General features: G+C 38.4%; 1 protein-coding gene across 4 annotated transcripts in view; it reads right to left on the bottom strand.

The window, feature by feature from the left end:
* The window catches only part of LOC134530898 (rho GTPase-activating protein 19), a 110,872-nt gene that overhangs the window by 7,494 nt on the left and 81,698 nt on the right, over window positions 1–21,680 (bottom strand). The window lies entirely within an intron of this gene.

Here is a 21,680-nt window from a genome sequence, read left to right as displayed (position 1 = left end):
TCCAATAGAGAGCATTTGTACATCACAGAAAATAAAGAATGACAAATATCTAGTGAGCACGAAAACACAGAAAACAATACGAATTTAGTTATTATAATTAGGAAAGGGCCAAAACTCGTAAACCTGGGCCAAGTTGGGCTCAACTCAATAGTTAGGTTCATCATACTCGACATGACAAGACTACACACCATAAGACTCGACGATATTTTTCTTATAATTCAATTCATATTTGACTTGTGTAACAAGCATAGAATCACATACCATTACTTTGCTAACACTTCACAGTGTAATATCTTATTTACATTTTCGCAGTTTATTCTTAATGTATGGTTAATGTTACATAATAACATTGTCCGAAACACTAAATATATTTATTCCACTATTCACAAATTTGTAACGCAGCTACAAAAATAAATAAATAAATAAATATATATTTACTACAGAGACAATTGATCGAAACACTGTTTGGCACAAACACTAATGCGTTACACCACGTACATATATGCATATCTTTGATTATGCAATAAAAATGGACTGAATTATCATTGTCGATAACAAAGTGTTTCACATGTACTTTGACGTCGTTCAGGGCTACGCCCTCACTTAAGCCCGATGTGCCTCGCTCGTTCTAGGTCCCCTTCTCATACACCATCACTTTCCATTCAAACTGCCTGCCAACGAGTATGTGCGTGTGTTTGTCCACCCCGCAAGATGCACATTTATAGAGCATGTTCCACACACACCTAAAGAACATTTAAATAATAAAATGTAATTTCTAATAATTTCTTTTACTAAAGACTGAGCAGCCCCATATGCGACAGGTTTCAGAACAACCCGACGTGGGCAGACTATTGATTGAACTTATGTAGAAATTAGTAACTTTTTTTATGTAATATTAATTCAAGGAAAATATGTTTAAATTAGTGTTAAGAGCTGTAAGGTCCTTGCTTCGCTACTTTGTTCCTCAAAGTCATTGTTCGTTTCCTAATAGTATATCTGAAGCTTCCTGCAGCTGGCGATCGCGTCGCGCTATTATGAAGTGCACTAGCTGGTGTAAGGTGGGTTGCAGAGTATCAATCTGCTACTTTGTAACTGATACTCGCCTGTATCAAGTACTGCAAACGAGTACACTATTCAAATATCAAAGGACTTTAGTATCAGTTTAGAATTCACCTGGAACAACACCACGGCCAATGTGCGCAGAACCCAATCGCAGATGAAGGTCACTTGGGCGGAGCTTGTGAAAGGGGAGGGAGCGGCACGACGAATAAGGGATGAAGGGAAAGAATGTAGGGGAGGGGGAAGCCTAAGATGTACATAAAGTTCTGTCCCTGCCCGAACACGCCCGAATATTCACCTTCGGCCAACCTCGGGTTTATTTATATATATTTATTTTTCTATAATTTTAATGTAGCTATACTAACCTTTAACCTAACTAACCATCCATAGTGTTCTAAAGTGTTTTACTGTAGCTAACCTAACAGACCACTTTTAATATTTGAATTCATTTTTCCTGCGCAAAAATAAAACAAATTCCGAGGTTGGCCGAAGGTGAATATTTGGGCGTGTTCGTGCAGGGACAGAGTTTGATGTACATCTTAGGCTTCTCATCAAAGTACGTTCAGTGCGCAGTGCGTGCTCCTTGCAAAGATTGAAGACTCCGATTACGAAAGGCGTGAAAAGAGAACACCGATACCTTTTTTCGACTATGAAGAATGTAGAAAGAGAAAACTGATACCTTATTATGACTACGAAGAATGTAGAATGAGAAAACTGATAACTTTTTACGAAGAACGTGGAAAGAGAAAACTGATACCTTTTTACGCTGGTGATGACAGGACGGAGGATGTGTAACCTGTAACGAGAATGCAGATATCTTCTGATACTGGAAATTGCTGTAACAACCCACCTCTAAGCTGGTGACATATATTTACGTCGCTGCCTTCGCTACATCGCGTCGCCAGATCGCGTCGCATCGCGGTATTGTGAAAAGCCTTAAAGCGGTGACGGAGGGGTAAGATCATTGTAAATATTTTCGGACCCCTCCCTCCCCAGCAAACACACCCAAAAAAAAGTATGTCAAAATATGTCACTTTTCACACCAAGTTCGAGTTAAGTCATCTCTGACAAGGAATTTACAAAATTTTAAACTTAAATATAAATGTATTTTAATAGCAAGGGTCCCATGAAAAGGAATATACCGAATAAAATCAAGCTACTGTCCCCAAACAAAGCATAAAACGACCCAAAGCGTGGTCGCTTCGTTATTGCTCGCGCGTGAGGCGAAACGTGGAATGTTAGAAGAAAGATAAATACGGGGGAGACAGACGGCAGTCAGTGTGTTTCCTGCGTGGGGAATAAGTGGCGTAGCCTTTTTTTATGCTGGGTGAAGCGACCTTTTTCTGTCAACCCACGGGAAAAGATAATTTATTGAGCTGTCAAAATAAACATCGCTGCGGCAGTTAAAACAAGTCGAGGTGGGCGTGCATCCAGTCGGTCGCTGTGTATATCTACTCGAAAAACATAACATCTCAACTCATAACAAGATTCCTTATAACCTATACGTATTGCCGGATGTTTTCAGCCTGATCCATGCAAGTTCTTTAGCCACATTTTGAATGAAAATAACTGGCGGGCCAGTGTTGTGCCCTGTTTTGCGGACACATAAAGGTTTTATCAATTTGCTGACAGTTTTAATGGTTTAATATATTTTTACTCTCCTCGTTAAAATGAAGCAGATAACGTGATTGTTAACAAGTACAAGCAGCATCCGAGATCGGCCGCAGCGCACAGTATGGGGGGAGGATGAGCAAGGGCGAGCGAGCAGCCGACTACCATGTTCACACGCTGCGGCCGGAGGGTTTTTCCTGCATTGTATTAAAAGTAATTAATATTTAATGGTATTTTATTTATTAACTCATAATACACAAAATCTGGAGGAAAAAAAAAACTGCATAAGTCATCAACAATAGTTCACAAATTCAAGCCAGAAAATATACCAAATCAGACTTCAAAAACTAAGCAAACATTGTCAACCAATAGTAATCAAAATCAAGAGAAATCCAGCAGGTAGCTTTGCCTTAACTGCGTACCACACTAGACACTCGCAAAAAGCTAAACGTAAACACGTTGCCATAAAAACCTTTATCTGCTGGAATGGAGGTTGTCAAGTGCTGCCTGCTGACAGCGGTCGACAGGAAGTGGTATCTATTTTTAGATATACGCTGCCTACAGCAGTACAGCACTGGGCAAGAGAAACGCAGTAACACGCTACTCACCACAAGAAACTTATTTTCTGTCCGATTTTCTTCGGATTTTCGGCAATTTTTTCACGGTTCCTCGAAATCGGGTTGTAATGGTGGTCGCAATAAATGGGGTCGCAACAAAAAGGTTTTACTGTTATTTGATTTCCAATCAGGTAAGGAACAAAACATTTTAATCAAGACACTACTCTCGTTAAAATCAATTTACATCTAAATATGTTTCAAGTACCTTCAAATAAATGTTGAATAACATTTTGAGATAAAACAACCTAAATTAAAACATTCATGGCTAGGACATAACAGTCCTAAAAAGCTTTTAACAAAATTTCTGAGTTATAAAATAATAGTGTTATTAACATAGGTGTAATATAAACGTTGGCTAAACACTCGGGCCTTCGTCGGAGATAAATACGCAATGAAGGCAGCGAATAGCTATTAAGGAAAGAGCCAAATATTGTTTATTCATCGCATGATTAATTTGTTGCATTCTATTTAATGCTTACATGTGCTGTTACCATTGTGCGCGCATGAAAATAAAAATTGACGTAAAAGAAAAATGTGCTATTTTAGATCTATGACCGCGATATTTCAAATAATGCCATAATTTATTGGCATTTACTTTAAAACTGTGCAAATCAAACAGTGTTACTTTGAGGGACAGGTGTATTATACTGTATCGGGCTGTTTCGGACATGACAGGTTTCTTAAAAAAAAAAAGAAAAAAGAAAAAAAGGTTGATATTGGGAGGGCTATGAAGCCTACAGAGATAATCACAAAGAAGTGCCATTAATAAATTAAATTTTACTTACTAACATGCTTTTTTATTTTAATGAGTGGTTAGGTAAAGTACATTGAAAATAGAGTAAAATTCTAAGAACAGCTGGTAAGGTTGGGATAAATACATTAAGAATACTGTGCAATACATATTTAAAAGGAAAATAATTTAACCTGACCAATGTAGCTAACCAACAAATTGATTTTACAGTATGTTTAATGTAGATTATTTAACCTAACAAATCTTCAAACAATTTTACAGTATTTTTAATTGAGCTACCTAAGCACAAAGTCCACACTATTATTAAGTATTTTAAATGTAGCTAACATACCTCAACCAACCATTCCACACACCATTTGTAGTGTAGTTAACATAACCCAACCAACCATTCCACTATTTGCATTGTAGCTGACCTAACCAATCACTGAAAAGGTGAACTACTGGTAAACACATTCTTAGAAAAAAAACTCAAAAATATGCCAAGAAGTATAAAAAAAGAATTTTGGATGTTTTTTAAATGCTTTCTTTCATAATTACTATCTAGGGAAATTTTTGGGTTTTATGTTTTAATAGTTCAAAACGAGAAAAATTATAGATATTTTCGAAATTTTAATGCACAACAATTTTCCTTGACTTCAAATGACCTTCAAATGTACCGAGTTTTCAACAATACAATGGGAATAAAATACCAAATTTTAATATAAATAATAAATGGGTATTGTAAAGTGTTTGCACTCCCGGGCTGCACTCCCGGGCTAAGGGTTTTTTGATGTGTTATATTTTTACCTGGAAGGTATTTTTATTTGTGTTGGGAAATTGGGCGGAGTAAGATGTGGTGCAAGAGAATTTAGATTGAGAAGGTTGGTGTGGCCAGATGTGTTTTTTGATTTGTTTTTTTTTTTTTAAACAAAAGAGGGATATAACAATGGTGGGGGAGAGTGATGATGAAGCTTAATATGTTTGTGTTCCGTTGTGAATAAGAATAAAAAAGAACTCCACCAACCCAAGGCTCGACTTGAACGATCCCGAAGCATTACATATTTGGCGCCCGAACAGGGACCTGAGGAATAGCAGTACTCGGGGAACTTAAGCAACGGATAAGAAATTGAAGTCGGCGTGGTGAATGGAGAAGCGGCGGCGGCGGCGGCTGACCACGAGTACAACAAAAGGAAATGGCTGCTTTTGAAATCGGCAAGCATCGCGGGAGCACTTAACGTGTAATCGACAAGGAATAACAGCAGCAGAATGACATAAGGTCAGCTCCATCCAACCCCAAACTGTGATAAATGAAGTTAAAGTGGTAATATGTTGAAAGGAGGCCCATGACCAGAGGGTGTGTGTTAATTTGTGTGTGTTATTGTTTTTTCTCGTTTTCTTTGGGTACTCAAGGTTAAGAAAATTATATCATTGCCGAATACAGGAGGGTAGCAATAATGGCATAGTCACTCCTGCCAGGTTATTTGTAATAGCCTACTACTCAATCAGGTTGTTTACAGTAATTAATTTTATGTTGCAGGCCTGTGTGCCGTTTGAAAGGAAAAATGAAGTATTGAGTAGCATTCAGTTGTAAGGTTATGTAAGTGTTGAGTTAAAAAAAAAATATGACACCAATAATTACTAGGGCCGCATCTGCCGCATCAAACTCAGCTGGAGCTGATATGTGTAATAATTGTCCTGTAGTAAGTGTGGAGGTAATAAGTGAAACCGAGGAGCAGGGGGAAGCAAAAAACCAAATGGATGAAACCAAAAGTGACGAGGAGAGTAGTATTACACCTCCGCCACTCGGGGAAGGGACTGTGGACCTAGTGACCTTCATCAGGGGCATGTTTGACGAGCAGAGCAAAAGATTCGATGAGCAAAGTAGGAAATTTGAGGAATTTCGATCAGCAGTGAAAGGTGAGTTTGTGGAGTTTGGGGAAAAGCAGAGGGCGTTTGAGGCTCGCTATGCTAACCGACTCAACAAAATTGAGGACACAATAGGCCTAGTAGGAGTATGGCAAGCTAAGGCAAGTGAACAAATGGAGAGTTTGGGGGCAGAAGTAAGAAAACAGGACGTGGAAACAGATAGATTGGTGCAGCAGGCAACCACACTAGAGTCAGCAATTGCCAATAGTCAGGGGGAAATTGCGCTCATAAGGCATGAGCTAGGAAAGAGTAAATCAGAATTACCCAAAGAACGTAAGATCAGGGAAGAAGGTTTTGCTCAGGTGCAGGCGGATGTGAGCACATGGGAACAAAAAATCAACAGCAACCAGACAGAGGTGAATCAACTCAATCTGAGAATTGGAAAATTGGAAGGAGAAAGGTCTGGGGGGTGCAAAGCAGGGGGTAGTTGTCGGAACATGAGATTTACACAGCCGTATCATGACGGGGACATTCCAAAGTTTTCAGGGCAGGACAGAACTCACCCTAGAAAACACTTGGAAAGGTTACATGAATTTATTTCAGTATATGGATGTTCGGAGGAGGAGCAAGTGATAGTAGCAAAAAGATCTATAGTGGGGGTGGGGGAAAACTGGCTGCGGCTCATTAAAACTCAAATATCACACCTCCAGGATTTCGAAAGAGAATTTACCACGGAATATTGGGGGAAAAGAATACAAGGAATCGATAGGGCAAACTTATACCAGGGGAGATGTATGGCCGGGCAACTTGAGGCTCACCTAAGTAATGTGGTAGAGCGAAGCAAGTACTACGACACACCGTTCAGTGAGGAGGAAATTGTAACCTTAGTGTATTCACAGACCCCTGAAAGTGTGCAGGAGGCGTTGGTAGGGAAAGATGTATCAACGGTGGAACAACTGCGGAAGGTGCTGAAGGAACTAGACAGAATTAATGCGAGGAGGGACCAAAGGGGAAGCCCTTGGCACCAACAGAATCAGAGTGGGGGAAGTGGTAGTCAGGACAAGATGAAAGGTGGGTTTCAGGATCAAAATGGAAAATCTCAAGACTGGAACAGTAATAATAGCACAAATTATAACCCAAGCTATTCAGGAAACAGGCCTGGCAGAGGGGCATATTTTGGTAACAGCCGGTCGCAAGGAAATCGGAGAAACGGGAAAAGCGGTGGCGGATTGGCAGAGGGGGAAGAGCGTAAAGAAGCAGGAACAGGGCAGGGAGAAAGTAGATCGGGGGAAAGCATGGGATTCGGACAGGTAGGGCATAATAATGACAAACTCAATACTTGCTCGGGAAACGGTGGGGATCGTCAAGCCTAAGCAGCCAGGCCAGGACGATCCAAGGTAAAGGACAGGCAGAAGAGCGGGATGCTGTTCACATGGCTGCAGCAATGTTTACTGACGAGAGGGAATTTTTGTTATCAGAAGAAACACAGACGCCCAACAGCGGACCGGTACCGGAATTGTTATGCAGGATCGGAGACCAGGATATCGCTATCCTTTTCGACTCGGGATCAGAAGTATCAGGCATTTCTGAACAGTTTTTAACAGATTTAAATAAGCATGGGTTCACTTATCCGGTATTGCCGGTGCCACAACTTACCGTGATTAGGGCTACCAGAGGAAAAAGTAAAAAAGTAAACAAACAAATTTTTTTGGATTTTCGACTAGGGGAGGAAATTTACAGGGCGAATTGCTTAGTTATACCTATGTTAACTAAAGAAGTGATAGTTGGTGTGGATTTTATGCATAGGCATGGTATGATTAAGGAGGGTGTGATTTTCATTAGAGGGATAGCGTATGACATGCAGAGAAGTAGCAGGGGTTCAGGGTGTAACCCTGAAGTACTGAGGGTGCAATGTGCAGAGGAGGGGGAACGCATGGAGTTGGAGAAATTAGGAGAAACATTAGGAGAAAGCCCTTTGAAATTACAAACTATCACCCCTATAAGTTGGGAGGAGGAAGTAAGCCAGGTATTGGGGCAATGTGAGATAGGAAGTGAAGAGGAGAGAATGAGATTAGGAAATCTGTTGGTGAACTTCAAGGAGGTTTTCAGAGGTGAACCAGGGTTAACTACTCAGTATGTAGCCAGAATTCCGGTGACTGACAGCACTCCGTTTAAAGGTAGGAGCTACCCTATCCCATGGGCATGTAGAGAAGAGGTGGAAAAGCAAATCAGAGAGATGGAGAGGAATGGTATAATTGAGAGAGGGAACAGCCCTTTTGTTAACCCTTTGGTTTGTGCCAGGAAAAAGGATGGGAGTGTGAGACTGTGTGTCGACTCACGAGGCCTTAAAAGCATTATCGTCCCTGACCGGCAGAGCCCTGTGGAGCCAGACAATTTGTTTGGTGCTTTCTGGGGATGCAAGTACATAAGCACTACAGACCTTGTGAAGGGTTATTGGCAGGTGCCCTTACTTGAAGCGGATAGGAAGTACACTGCGTTTCTGTATAAGGAAAGGTCCTACCAATTCAAGGTATTACCATTTGGTCTGCCAAACAGTGTAGGGGAATTTTGCAGGGCGGTAGATACATCCTTAGGACCCGAACTAGAATCCAGGGTGTTGACCTACGTAGATGACTTGTTAATTGCGACTGAGAGTTTCGATGAGCACTTAGAAATTTTGGAACAACTGTTGTGTAGGCTAAGGGAAGTAAATGTGACCATACATTTGGGTAAATCAAAGTTTCTGAGGGAGGAAGTGACCTTTTTGGGGTTTAGATTGAGTGCGGGAGGGATCAGACCAGATCCTGAGAAAGTTAGGTTAATCGAAGAGTTTCCTCGCCCAAAAAACCTCAAGGAGTTGAGGGGGTTTCTAGGACTGTGTAACTTTTACCGCCGTTTTGCAGAGAGGTTTTCAGATGTGGTGGCACCGCTGTTGAGGTTGCTAAGAAAAGATTGGGTGTGGAGGTGGTGTAGTGAATGTGAGGAAAGTTTCAGAAAAGCGAAGGTTTTGTTTGTGGAGAACTGTATAATCCACCATCCGGATTTCACTAGGACTTTCTATCTAAACACTGACGCGTCAGGCTATGGCCTTGGGGCCAAGTGTTTCCAGCGAAATGAGGAGGGAGAGGAACAACTGGTAGCCATGCTCAGCAGGAGTCTAAATACAGCAGAAAGAGCCTATACAGTAACGGAGAGAGAATGTTTAGCAATCGTGTGGAGTTTAGCGAAATTAAGAAACCTAGTGTTAGGCAGCAAGATAATTGTACTGTCAGATCAACACTCTTTGGCTTTCCTACTAACTTGCAAGTTAATGGGGAGCAGACTAATGAGGTGGTGTTTAGCCCTGCAGGAGTACAACCTGGAGATGGTGTATATCTCAGGAAAAGAAAATAGTGATGCAGACTTGCTCAGTAGAACTGTAGTTGAGAAGGGGGAGCTGGTAATGGAGGAAAAACCTAGGGCCGGGCCTATTATGGCACACCTCACTGCAGAACGGGATGATGATTTGATTAAGAGATTCGCTAAGTTAGGAGAGAATCAGCGAGAAGATGAAACATGGGGTAGCATTATAAGAACGTTGGAAAATGAGGACAAAGATCTCAATGATCCTCAATGATGCTGATGTGGTATTGTACAAATGGAAGGGTGCTCTATCAGAGGGATGCGACAGGAAAGTGGAAAGCGTGTGTGCCAAAGGGCTGGGTTAATCAGTTAGTGTGGAATCTCCACCGGTCCATGGGACATTTTGGTGGAAAAAAGGTGTTTTGGTTGGCCAACAACAGTTACTTCTGGCCTAATATGGAGAAGTCAGTCAGGCAAATCATAAGCAGTTGTGATATCTGCCAAAAGGCAAAGTATCCAAATTGAAATTGGGAAGGAAGATGGCAGCCTATTATTCCGTCAGGACCAGATGACCTTGTAGCGGTGGATTTATATGGCCCTTTGCCTAAGTCAAGAGGAGGAGTGCGGTACATTCTGGTAATGCTAAATGTGTTCACCAAATTTGTGCGTTGTTACCCATTAAGGAAGGCTACAGCAGCCGCTTGTGTCAACAAACTGCTTAATCATTACTGTGTGGAGGTAGGAGTACAGTGAAACCCTGATTATCCGTTTTCCAATGGACCATGAGTAAAAAACGGGTAATCCAGGAAATCCTACAATGTGGGAACACACACTAAAGTTACCAAATGCACAATGTATGTACTATTGCAAAAACTTTCAGTGAATCAGTTAGGTATTTCCATAAACTGACACCAGCAGCACACTGTATATACACTTTTCATGGGGACAAAGTAAAAAAGTGTAAAAAGCGGGAAAGTGTAAATAAAGGGAAAAGTAAGAAATGGCTGAATATTTGCAAAGTGACACATTTGAGACTTGCATTTGTCCGAGATAAAAAAAATTAAAAAATAGTTTTTTTATGCATTTATTGTGGAAAGATAAAACTGATCATTTTGTATCTTGAAGTAACCTACATAATATTGGTTTCCTTGGTTTTCTTAAATTAAAAACAAAAATACTGAGCCATGGGACTGACACAGGTTGGCACGGGACTGACATCTAACTTTGAAAATATGGACAGTTATGACTAAATGTCTCCAAAGTAGTTGTTTACTAAATTATATGCTAACATATTATTACATTTAATTACTTATATGCAACAAGAACAAACAAAAAAACATTTTCTTTTATGAATTTAAAAGAAAACCAAGTCAAATTGACTGTCTGAAGTACAAAGATGTGGCACAAACCTTCGAAAATACACAGAAAATGACACCAAACTTGGAAAACTCATATTCATTATTATGCAGGTGACAAAGAAATAATAAATGCTTAAGTCACTGATGCTCGTGCACTTCTACAAAAGAAGGAAACTTATAATAAAGTCTGTTCCCTTTAACAAGAAGACATTGCTGGGGAACAACCTTCTCTGTATTAATATATGATACGTCAGTCTCATCGATGAGAAACACATTTTCATTTTTTGGTACAAGTTTAAGAAATACAACTTTTATTTCATCATCTTCATCAACACTGGATTGACAAAGTGCTGCGTACATGTACTTCTTATTACTACGTTCTTGTTTCTTCTTATTTGTATGCACCTGGAGAACTTCTACTAACACATACATTCCTGTAGTAACACTTGAAAAATCATTTTCAGAAGTGTCTGTGCATAAAGTTTCAGTATAGCCATACATGTCCTCGTATTGAATTCACGAGCTGCTGTAGCTGGAAATCATACCCAGCTCTTCCTCACTATCAAGACCTGATGTTGGTGAATCTTCATACGTCAGTGTACCAATCTCATAATGACAGAACTTATCTGAACAATTGAAACATATAGTCTTCGCAGACTAAGCCGGTTTGGATTATTGGTTGCTTTCACCTGGTGAACTTTCAGTGTTCCCTTAAATGGCAAAACTTTCCCTTTTTCAATCACATCAGAAATCTTTGTGATCTCTGTTTCGGAAACTGAAAAAATGTTGACTTCCGGACAATATCTCTTTCCTCTACCTTCAGTGGGAGCACCCAAAAAGGGCGGTTTAGGCAAAAAAAACTATAGCCAGCTTTTGTTTCTGGGTACTTCTTCAAAAATTGCTGATGTAGATTCTTTAGAGTATCTGTTAGATAACGCTTTTGTTTTCTAACATTTTTCCGTGTGATGAAATCTTTCTTGCCAGGGCATATTCTACTGCTAATATCTTCTTGAAGGAATTCTGCTATTTTTCTTTTCATGGATGTAAGCATTTTATCTTTGTACTCATACTTCAAAATATTTTTTGTTTCAAAAGATGGCTTATTCCTCCTGTATCTAAAAACTCTTGCGCAAGCTGATTGTTAATGGTATTTCTTCAAAATCTTTCCATCCATAGTTTTCTTAAAAACCTGTCTCTCTTTATTAGACATTAGATCTTTGTATGTTTTTGATAAATGATCCTTCATTACTTCACCAAAAACAAGTTTCTTGACTACTTCTGCCTTTTGACAACACGGCTTTGACTTTCTTAAAAGATTTTTCGCACGGGTTATTGGTGTTGAAGTGTTTTCTCTATGCAAAGTTTTCTCTTTTTGTAAACGTTTTTATTGCTTCTTATATTTGTCTAAGTTTTTTTTGAGAGTGCTAATCTGCTTCTTTAAGGATTGTCTTTCTCTATGTCTTTTGATTTTATTTTTGTTACGTTGCCTCTTGACAGAATCGGATCTTAAATGAGAGTGCTAATCTGCTTCTTTAAGGATTGTCTTTCTCTATGTCTTTTGATTTTATTTTTGTTACTTTGCCTCTTGACAGAATCGGATCTTAAACAGTTTTGAGGTTGAATTTCATTTTCTGAATTTGGAGGTGAGTGTGCTTCTAAAAATTCATTTTCCTTCACGGATTGTTTTTTTTCTTAATCTTGAACTTTGTTGGTAGACTTCCCACTGTCTTCTTTTTGCACGCTGCTCTCTAGGATTCAACTCTGTTATCGGTCTTCGTAACTTCTGCTCTTTCTGCCTCAAGTATTTTTGCTTTTCTTTTTGCTGTTGCTCTTCTCTTTTCACAGAATCTTCCCTGATTCTATTTCTGCATTCTCTCTCCTTTTCTCTCTTTCTAGACAGCCTCTCTTCATTTCCCTTCTTGGGGCCATTATTCCAGTAACATATCCAAACAAACAAAAAAAATTGTGTCAAACAATGAATAACGTAGCCAATGTGATAAAAAAACTGTTAAAAGAAGTTTGAGATCATCCTAGCTTAAAATATATCAAAGGCCAATTAAAGCCTACATTATATTTTATAGTTCTCATTGTTGCCACATAAGAATCTTGAAATGTACAAATAAAGCATTATTTTAAACATCATGCATACATAATAATAAAACAAATTAATCTGTCATTATATTTAAGGTTATGTTATCCACCCAGTGTGGCTTTAATTGAATTTTTGATGGAAAATGTCAGTCCCATGGAAAATATGTCAGTTCCGTGTCGTCTTGCTAGGCACGGGACTGACACCACGGGACTGACAAATTTGAGGTTAAATTGGCACCGTTAATCAGAGAAATGGAATACCTAGGATATTCTTGGGTCATCTATAGGTGTACTTACCTGGAAAGTAAAATAAATAAAACCGTGAAGCTATCTTTCCGTAAAAAAATTTCACAGCCAGCTTGGGACTGACCACCTTGTTGGTTACAACACAAATTCCACACACAATACCACTAACATACACACACAGGTACTCACTGAAAGAGAAATAACATGACTTCCAACAAATATTTGTGGTACAAGCCTGAGCATATGCAGATGGCTTTTAACTGCCATCTATTATTAATAACTGTAACTAAACTATTAGCCATGGGACTGACACAAAACACTTGGGGACAAGATTTAACTAATTAGGAAAAAAAAAAAATTAAACATGCAGGTTTTTTTTATAGTATGGTTTGTAAAATTGTAAATATTATAAAATCAGACTAAAATTTGTAAATTTGTATCATGAATATATATACAATAAGATGAATTTAAATAAAACCACTTGCAGAAGGGACATGCCACGGAACTGACATTTTGACATAAAAACATTATTTTTTATTTCAAAAAATGTACTTATAAAATAAATTTAATACTGATAAGATTAATCATGATTTCAAATACAAATCAAAATTGGAAGAATGTTTTAGTACTTATAACAAGCACAGTATTCACCTAGGGACATTATATGTGTCACTTTGCAAATATTCACCCAAATACGTTAAAGTTAATTAAAATACAGTCGCATCCTGCAGCGTTCATAACAAATGCGGGCTACATTACACTTACGCATTGCACCACAGTAAAAAAATTTTAAATAAAAGGGCCGCAAATTGGACATTTACCGTCAATAGCGCGCCGTGCGCGGAGAAAGGTCATCGTACTCAATCAGCTGTTATGGCGCGACGTACCCGCCGGCTGGCTCTCTCTGTTGCCTGAGCTGAGCATGCGCAGTATAACTCACTCAACGCTCCGCCCAGACTCGTGACGTTCCATCAGCAGTCAGCCAATAGATGCGAGCTTAGCGGAAAAAAATATAAGCTCCACCTCCCGTGTACCAGTTTTGTCCAGTTATAATACCAGTTTATTGGTATACGCACCAGTTTTCTCGCTGCCGTGACGTGTTCAAGTTTACGTTCACCTTGATTTCTTGATACCAATAATTAATTATTTACGATCCCCAGATATAAATGGTTAGTTTAAAAAATATGCGTCAACTGTACAATACTTCCGAAATTATAAAATACGTTTAAAACAGTTACCAAGACTCCGCTCATTTTATCTAGTGAGGTTTATGTCTCGTACCAGTATTTCGGCTAAGTTGTGACATAAATATAGTAACAGAACGTTTATTCGTTTATACATTCGTGAGTTTACGTTTTTCCCGAGTACATTTTAGATTGCCTCCTGCTATAATTACTCGGACTTTTACACGCCTAGGCTTAAATTATTATATGTTTAGAAATAAAAGCAACTTTTCATGTTATAAAATATGTTTATTTTGCGATTTAAAATGTTCACTGCCGACTATAAAAGTTACGTTTTTCACAATGTTTTTAGGCCTACTATCGTTGTTACGTGATGTAAATAGCGGGATGGATTAGATTTTTGAGACGTTATTCGCGTGAAAGTATTGTATTGGATTAAATGGGAACCAAACGGGACCTGAAGAATATAGTGCAAATAACGGGAAAACGTAAATAACGGTAACGTAAATAAGGGGTTTCACTACTTCCTTAATTTTTTTTAATGAACAAAATGTGCCATCCACTGGGATGTTTGATGCCCAAACTTGCTGGAACCAAGAAAACTAAACTTTCTCATGCTCACTGTATTTCGACTGTCTTGCCATTTTCCGTTTTTTTGAAGACTGGCCGAACTGACTTGCTTGTTTCCGAATCTCATTTCTTCTAGCGAAGATAGAATTAAGAGTCGATGGAGGAATACCATAGCGCTTTGCCAAATCAACCCGTTTTTCGCCTGGATTTTTTTCAACGGCATTTATAATTTCTAAACGCTCTTTAATGGTTTTAACCTCTTTTGTAGGCCGATACATATCAATGAACCTTTACAAATTTCACACGTGCATTAGAGTTAAATGCGTAAAGCTAATTTACCGTAAACAAAGAAAATCTCGCGCATATACGGCCGGCCACGGAAACGCTAGGATGAACAATTTCGTCTATGTTTCTCGCAGGATTTCACTGCCGCTAAATAGAAACGTGTTTACGTTGGGCTAGTATGTACAGTATATTGACCACGGTTATATTGTTGTGTCGATTATCACACAAAGCAAGAACTATCGTGCGAGCGTTAGCTTTCGTCTGTTGTTTTATCGAAGTTGGTGAACCTGTTAGCAACAGCGTCATGCTCACTTTATTTGTTTTCTTTTAATAATGGCCGCCATATGTAAATATTGGTATTGCGTGTCGTGTAGACACGCGTAAACTGGAATATTTCTCGGGAATTTGAATGTGAAATCGGTAAAAAGCCTGTAAAGTTCAACCCGTTAAACCGGGTTAAAAAATATTCGTAAACGATGGAAACGGGATTTTTTTTAACATTGTTCTTGCGGGATTTTTTCGGGACCACGGACATTGAACAATAAAACCGGGAAATTCTACAATGCGGGAACGAATAAACGAGGTTTCACTGTACCTAAAAGAGTTCTGAGTGACCATGGTACTCAGTTCACAGCAGACGTTTGGAGGTGGGAGCTAGCTTGGAAGGGAGTAGATGTAGTCTATAGTTCAGGGGAATCCCAGTGAAAGAGTGATGAGAGAGATTGGGAGACTACTTAGAACCTATTGCCACAACCAACACAGCAGGTGGGCGGAGATGATACCTTTAATGAACAGTTTTTTTAACCAACACGTTCACAGTAGCACAGGCTATGCTCCTAATGAGCTAGTGAGTGGGGAGACACAGAAAGATAGCTTAGCTTTAAAGTTTGAGTTTCCAGAAGAGGAAAAGACCCAAATAGAGGACAAATTGAAATAGTCAGACTTAAATTGAAGCATGCGGCGCTGAGGAGGGGAGCCCAACAAAACCTTTGTAATAGCATTTTTAAACTAGGTGACCTAGTTCTTCTCAGAGTCTGTAGGCGGAGTGATTTTTTGCTAAAGGAGACAAAAAAATTGAGTTTGTTGTATGAGGGGCCTTTTAAGCTCATTGGGGAAGCGGGGAAGAATGTTTGGGAACTTGGACACTTGACCGATGGCGGAGGTGCTCGGGGTACATTCAACCAGTCTCTGTTAAAACCTTATATAACTGGGTAAGTGTTGTAACAATCATTGCTACTCTTGTTGTTCAGTTTGTGTGAAGATGTCATGTTAATTTAAGGGAAAGTGTTGTAACAATCATTGCTACTCTTGTTGTTCAGTTTGTGTGAAGATGTCATGTTAATTTAAGGGAAAGTGTTGTAACAATCATTGCTACTCTTGTTGTTCAGTTTGTGTGAAGATGTCATGTTAATTTAAGGGAAGTGTTGTAGTAATCATTGCCACTCTGGTTGTTCAGTTTGTGTGAGAATGTCATGTTAATTTAGATGGACAGGTTGAAACTTTTGTTGTCATGTATAACAAGACTAGTAGAAATGGCTGGAAGGGAGTGACTACGGCAGGCCTAGATTTTTGTTTCTAGCAATCCAGTGTGTTCAATTTAGAGGTAAACTTCAGGTAAATTTTAAATTTAGTATCATTGTAAAATTGTACGTCAGTTCACCTGGGGGGTTGTAAAGTGTTTGCACTCCCGGGCTAAGGGTTTTTTGATGTGTTATTTTTTTACCTGGAAGGTATTTTTATTTGTGTTGGGAAATTGGGCGGAGTAAGATGTGGTGCAAGAGAATTTAGATTGAGAAGGTTGGTGTGGCCAAATGTGTTTTTTTTTTTTTGAAAACAAAAGAGGGATATAACAATGGTGGGGGAGAGTGATGATGAAGCTTAATATGTTTGTGTTCCATTGTGAATAAGAATAAAAAAGAACTCCACCAACCCAAGGCTCGACTTGAACGATCCCGAAGCATTACAGTATGGTTATAAATTAATTACTACTTATTCACTTGACACAAATGACTTGCTTCAAGGCACGTACAAACTTTAATATGATCCTAATCGTACAATAACAAACACCAGGAACATAAAATTACTCTCTTAAATTTCTGCAATTACTCGAACTTGACCTGATTTATAAGGACTCTACTAAAAAATTATTGAGTGAGGACTAGATCGTATTATTACTGAACTCTGCTTACCTTAACTCGGCCCAAAAAATGTGTACACTCGTTATCTCCAAGAAGAAAGTAAGAAAAGTTAACACACATGAAAATTTAAACAAGTAATTAGCTTAATAAAACAAAAGATGAAAACTGAACTAGCAATAAAGAGGACAAAAATGACTGAAAATACGCAAACAACACAGAACAACAACGAAGACAGCTCAGACAAACGTACTTCTTGGCACGCACACAAATGAGGACAACACAGTCAGCTTCCAACTATGATACAGTTGCAATAATTTGGGAAATGCAAATTTCATCATCACCGTACATGCAGCGGAGATTAAATTTTTACCCCTCTCCTTGTAGTAGTATGGTAATAATTAAGTTCTGAGTGGACCTGTATAAATAACATTTTTTTTTTAGTTCAAATCAAATTCAAATACAAACATCAAAATATTCTTCAATACGAATATTAACATTTGAATACTAAGCAAAGAAAATTTAAAAACTTTTTTTTTTTATATTTTAATGTAATATTTTTTGAAATACAGAGTTTTATCACACAATCGTCGCACATTTTATACTAAAAATGCGGAAAAAAATAAATTTTTTGTTAGGTAAAGTTATTCATAAAACGAAAACCCATTCATGGAAAGTAAGTTTATTTAAAAAGTGAACTATAAAAGAGCACGCCAAAAAATTTAAATTAATAAGTCATGCAACAAAAACCTTTCTTCAACTTTAAATAGAAAAACAAAATCTGTGATCCGAATGCGAGCCTGACTGAATGCGTAACTATCGCTGTAGTACACACCACGAAAGAGTGTGGGGCATCGAATGTAGTTAACTCGGCACTCGATTGAAAGCATGCGTTGCATGCACTCGGCGAGATATCGATATTTGACTAAGTGTGTGCGCTCTATACGGAAAGCAACATAACCAAACATGAATGATGCCAACTAGCGCTGGCTACATTTTTGTAAGTGGTACACAGCGGCGACACAGAACAGATAATTGTTATACGTTTAAAATTGTCTTTTAAAAAAAATTTACATATCAGACAACTTCGTATTTCCATTAATTAAATAAGTGGTAATGTCCGAATAAATACTGTATAAACCCACATAACACCCGCACCATTTTTAAAAAAAACCAGGTTCGAAAAAGTAGGGTGTGGGTGTTACATGGGTCTTGGGCCATTTTTGCACGGTGACGAAATAATGCCGGCGCGACTGGAGGTTGCTGCGATGGGCAAGAGGGGTAGGAAAAAAGGATGGGAAGGAAGCGGCAGATAGTGAAGGTCACATTCCTCACAGTGCTGTCACACTGCAGCTTCGCTGGTTACAAACGCGCGCTCCCACGCACTGTCCTATCCTCATTTGCAACGTACCCAGTGGTTTTACATGTGAGTTGGCTGCAGTATTGTTATAAATCGTAAAAAGTTGTTTTCTTTCACAGTTGTGGAAAAATTAAAAATAATCAGTGAAGCGGAAGAAATCGGTAATCGTGCCGCTGGGCGAAAATATGATGTCGACGAATCAGGTGTGAGGGATTGGAGGAAAAGTAAAGACAAACTGCTTTCGGCCAGTGGCGATAGACGTGCGTTCCGAGGTGTGGTAGCAAAGTTTCCGCAGATAAAAGAACAACTCTACGACTACGTACAGCTGTGAGGAAGTTTAAGTCCGTTCTTGGCCGACGTATGTGACATCATGTTATTCTTTTGTTAATTTTATTGTCTGTGTGATTTTGTACATCACTTTTATTTAAGCCTAAATAAATGCCGTATTTGTGTTAACCTAATTTATATTTTTATGTAGAATATGCCACATTTAGGCACAAGGTTTTTTTACTATGCATGTAATAAAAATAGTTTTTATTATGCGTGGCTAGGACTCGCGTGTTTTATCGTTTATTTGTTTGAACGAGGTCATCGCCCAGCGCACGGTAATGGACGCGGAAGATTTTAACTGTAAACAGCTGGGAGCTGGGCAAGGTCACGCGCACTCACGGCGTGTTGTTATCGATGGCGCACGCCAATGCCACGTTCTACTCACGCGATGTTGCCACATTGCAGTTGCCTGCCTTCTGTACACTTTTTTAACACAAATGCCGAGGCTGTAATAAGAAGCATAGTACTTTTTTGGTAATTTTTTACGTTTTGTTACTGTTTGAAAGGAAAAGAAATCACGACTAAATTATTTTTTTCCATGAAGATTTGTAATAAATACATTTTTTCCCACCATGGCATTCTAAAAATAAGGGCGCGGGTCTTACGCGGGGGCGAGTGGTACGTGGGTTTATACGGTATTAGATTTATACTTTAAAATATATTGTTTTATACGGAAAAAATACCACACAAAGCGCTTGAAAACTAATAGCGAGACCAAAATCATCATGCGACATTTATGCGAGAGGTTTTTTTAATCCAAATTTTGACGCCCTAAAATATAGGTGCGACAATTATGCGGGTGCGACGATTATCCGATAAAAGAGGGTACTTGTGCTTTGTATTTCATGTTAATGGTTATAAAAATACTAGAAAGTCTTAAACATAACTATACACATCGTATACTTAAAAATTTATACAGCTTTTTATTTGCAGTGGTTGCAAACTGCTTTAATGTTCACTTGCCTTGTAGTCAACTTAACAAAAAAATTTCCAGTTCTCGGATTGTTCTCCGGTCTGAACATTAGCAGTCGTGTTTTTAACAGTACCCATTATGAAATAACTCAAGTATTAATAATGGGTCCATTAAAATTTAGAAACGGAGATCTACACATTTATATCATAGGCCTATGACTCTGAAACCAACAATGATTTAATCATTCCACATGGTGATATTCAACAGTTTCACTACACTTAGAATTAGTGATGGGATTTTCGATACTTCGATACCTCGATACCTTCGATACTTGACGGTATCGCAAAGTATCGAGTATCGAAACTGTAAGTTCGATACATTTTTTTGATACCGGAATGCTTGTTCATTTGTATTGAATTAAGTTTTGAGTCGCCATCGTACAAAATACAACTACAGTAGAACCTCGATGATACGTTCACGTTTCATACATTTTTCCGTGTCATACGCCGATTAATTTTGGTCCCGCCAAAAGTACTACTATATTTACAATGGTTTACTTTCCCGGAACATACACTTATAAAAACATTAATTTCCCGTTTCATACATTTTTACGAAGCGTAAAAGTCCTAAAATTCACAAATTTTTTTGTTTGATATATTCCTCCTGATAAATTACGTTTTAATTAATGCTTTTATTTTGAAAAACGTTCATCGTTTACCTTTGCAGACGTAAGAAAATAACTTTATCGCACCATAGATATGGATAGTATCTAGAAGACTGTGCATTTCGCTAGTAGCATCTATGGCCAGCACCAAGCGAGACTAGTGGCGCAAACTAGCAATGATAATGAAAATGGTGCACCGCGCTTTACCAAGGCACGGATCTCATATTTTGAGCATTCATTAATCTTTGAACTGAATATACCCGTTTGTTATTGTTTTCTTATGATCGGATTGTTTTGTATTTTACGTTTCTCAAGTTAAAATTTTATTGAAAATTGTTCTATTGCATAAAGTTGTTTGTAAAATGAAACAAACAAGCAAAAATTTCTAATTTTCTATTTACAATAGCCCATGCCTGCCGTTTTTACGGATTTTATCCATTTTCACGGATATTTGAAGCTTAAAACGGACTAACGGATAAACGGTGACATTCACGGATATTTACGACGCTTCGCCGATATTTTCATATTTGAATTTCGTTCGTGTAAATATTTACATTCAAATACCTATTAGAAGTTGTCAAACCATACAAGCATCCAACAGTAAAGCAAACATTCACATTAGGTGTACTGCCATGGAACTTCCAATCGTTTAACCAAAAACCAAAAACATATACTCCCACATATCGTTTCATGAAGTACAATATCTATGGTTTCGGGGGATATGTTTTTTGTTTGTTGAGTTAAAAGCTAGAAGTGTCATGGCGTCAGTAAACATTGTAATTTTTTGCCATTACAATGTTTCAGGTGCGGCATTTGTTTACAAACTTCTTACGTGATTTAAGTAGTAGTTTTGGTCTTAGCTGATTGTGATGGAGAAAAAACGAAAGGCTTTGCCGGTCACTTTATAAACAGCGTTATCGTAAAGAATGGTAGCAAGAATTGAAATGGTTGAGGCGTGGCAAAATGGAATTTTCCGCCGTTTGTTCGACTTGCAACTCGGAACTGAACGTGACAAAGGGCGGCTTGAAGACGCTAATTCATGAGAAAAACCAACGAGCTGCTGATCAGAGTTGTTCTTTGACGAGTTTTGTAACTAAAACCAAACTAAATAATTGATGCGGAACTGTTATGGGCGAACTTCGTTTGTGAAAACAATTTATCTGTGAAACTCGGTGATAATTTCACGAAACTTGTCCCGCATGTTTCCAGATAGTGAAATCGCAAGAAACTTTCCTTGTTCTCGCACTAAAACTAGCCAGATAATTATTCAATCTTTGGGTACATCAGCTGCAGATTATGTTACCTATGTAATGAAAACA

The sequence above is a fragment of the Bacillus rossius genome, chromosome 3, assembly GCF_032445375.1.
Source record: "Bacillus rossius redtenbacheri isolate Brsri chromosome 3, Brsri_v3, whole genome shotgun sequence".
In the NCBI taxonomy this organism is placed as follows: domain Eukaryota; kingdom Metazoa; phylum Arthropoda; class Insecta; order Phasmatodea; family Bacillidae; genus Bacillus; species Bacillus rossius.
The sequence above is the reverse complement of the archived record's forward strand: the minus strand, read 5'-3'. Positions and strand labels throughout refer to the sequence as shown.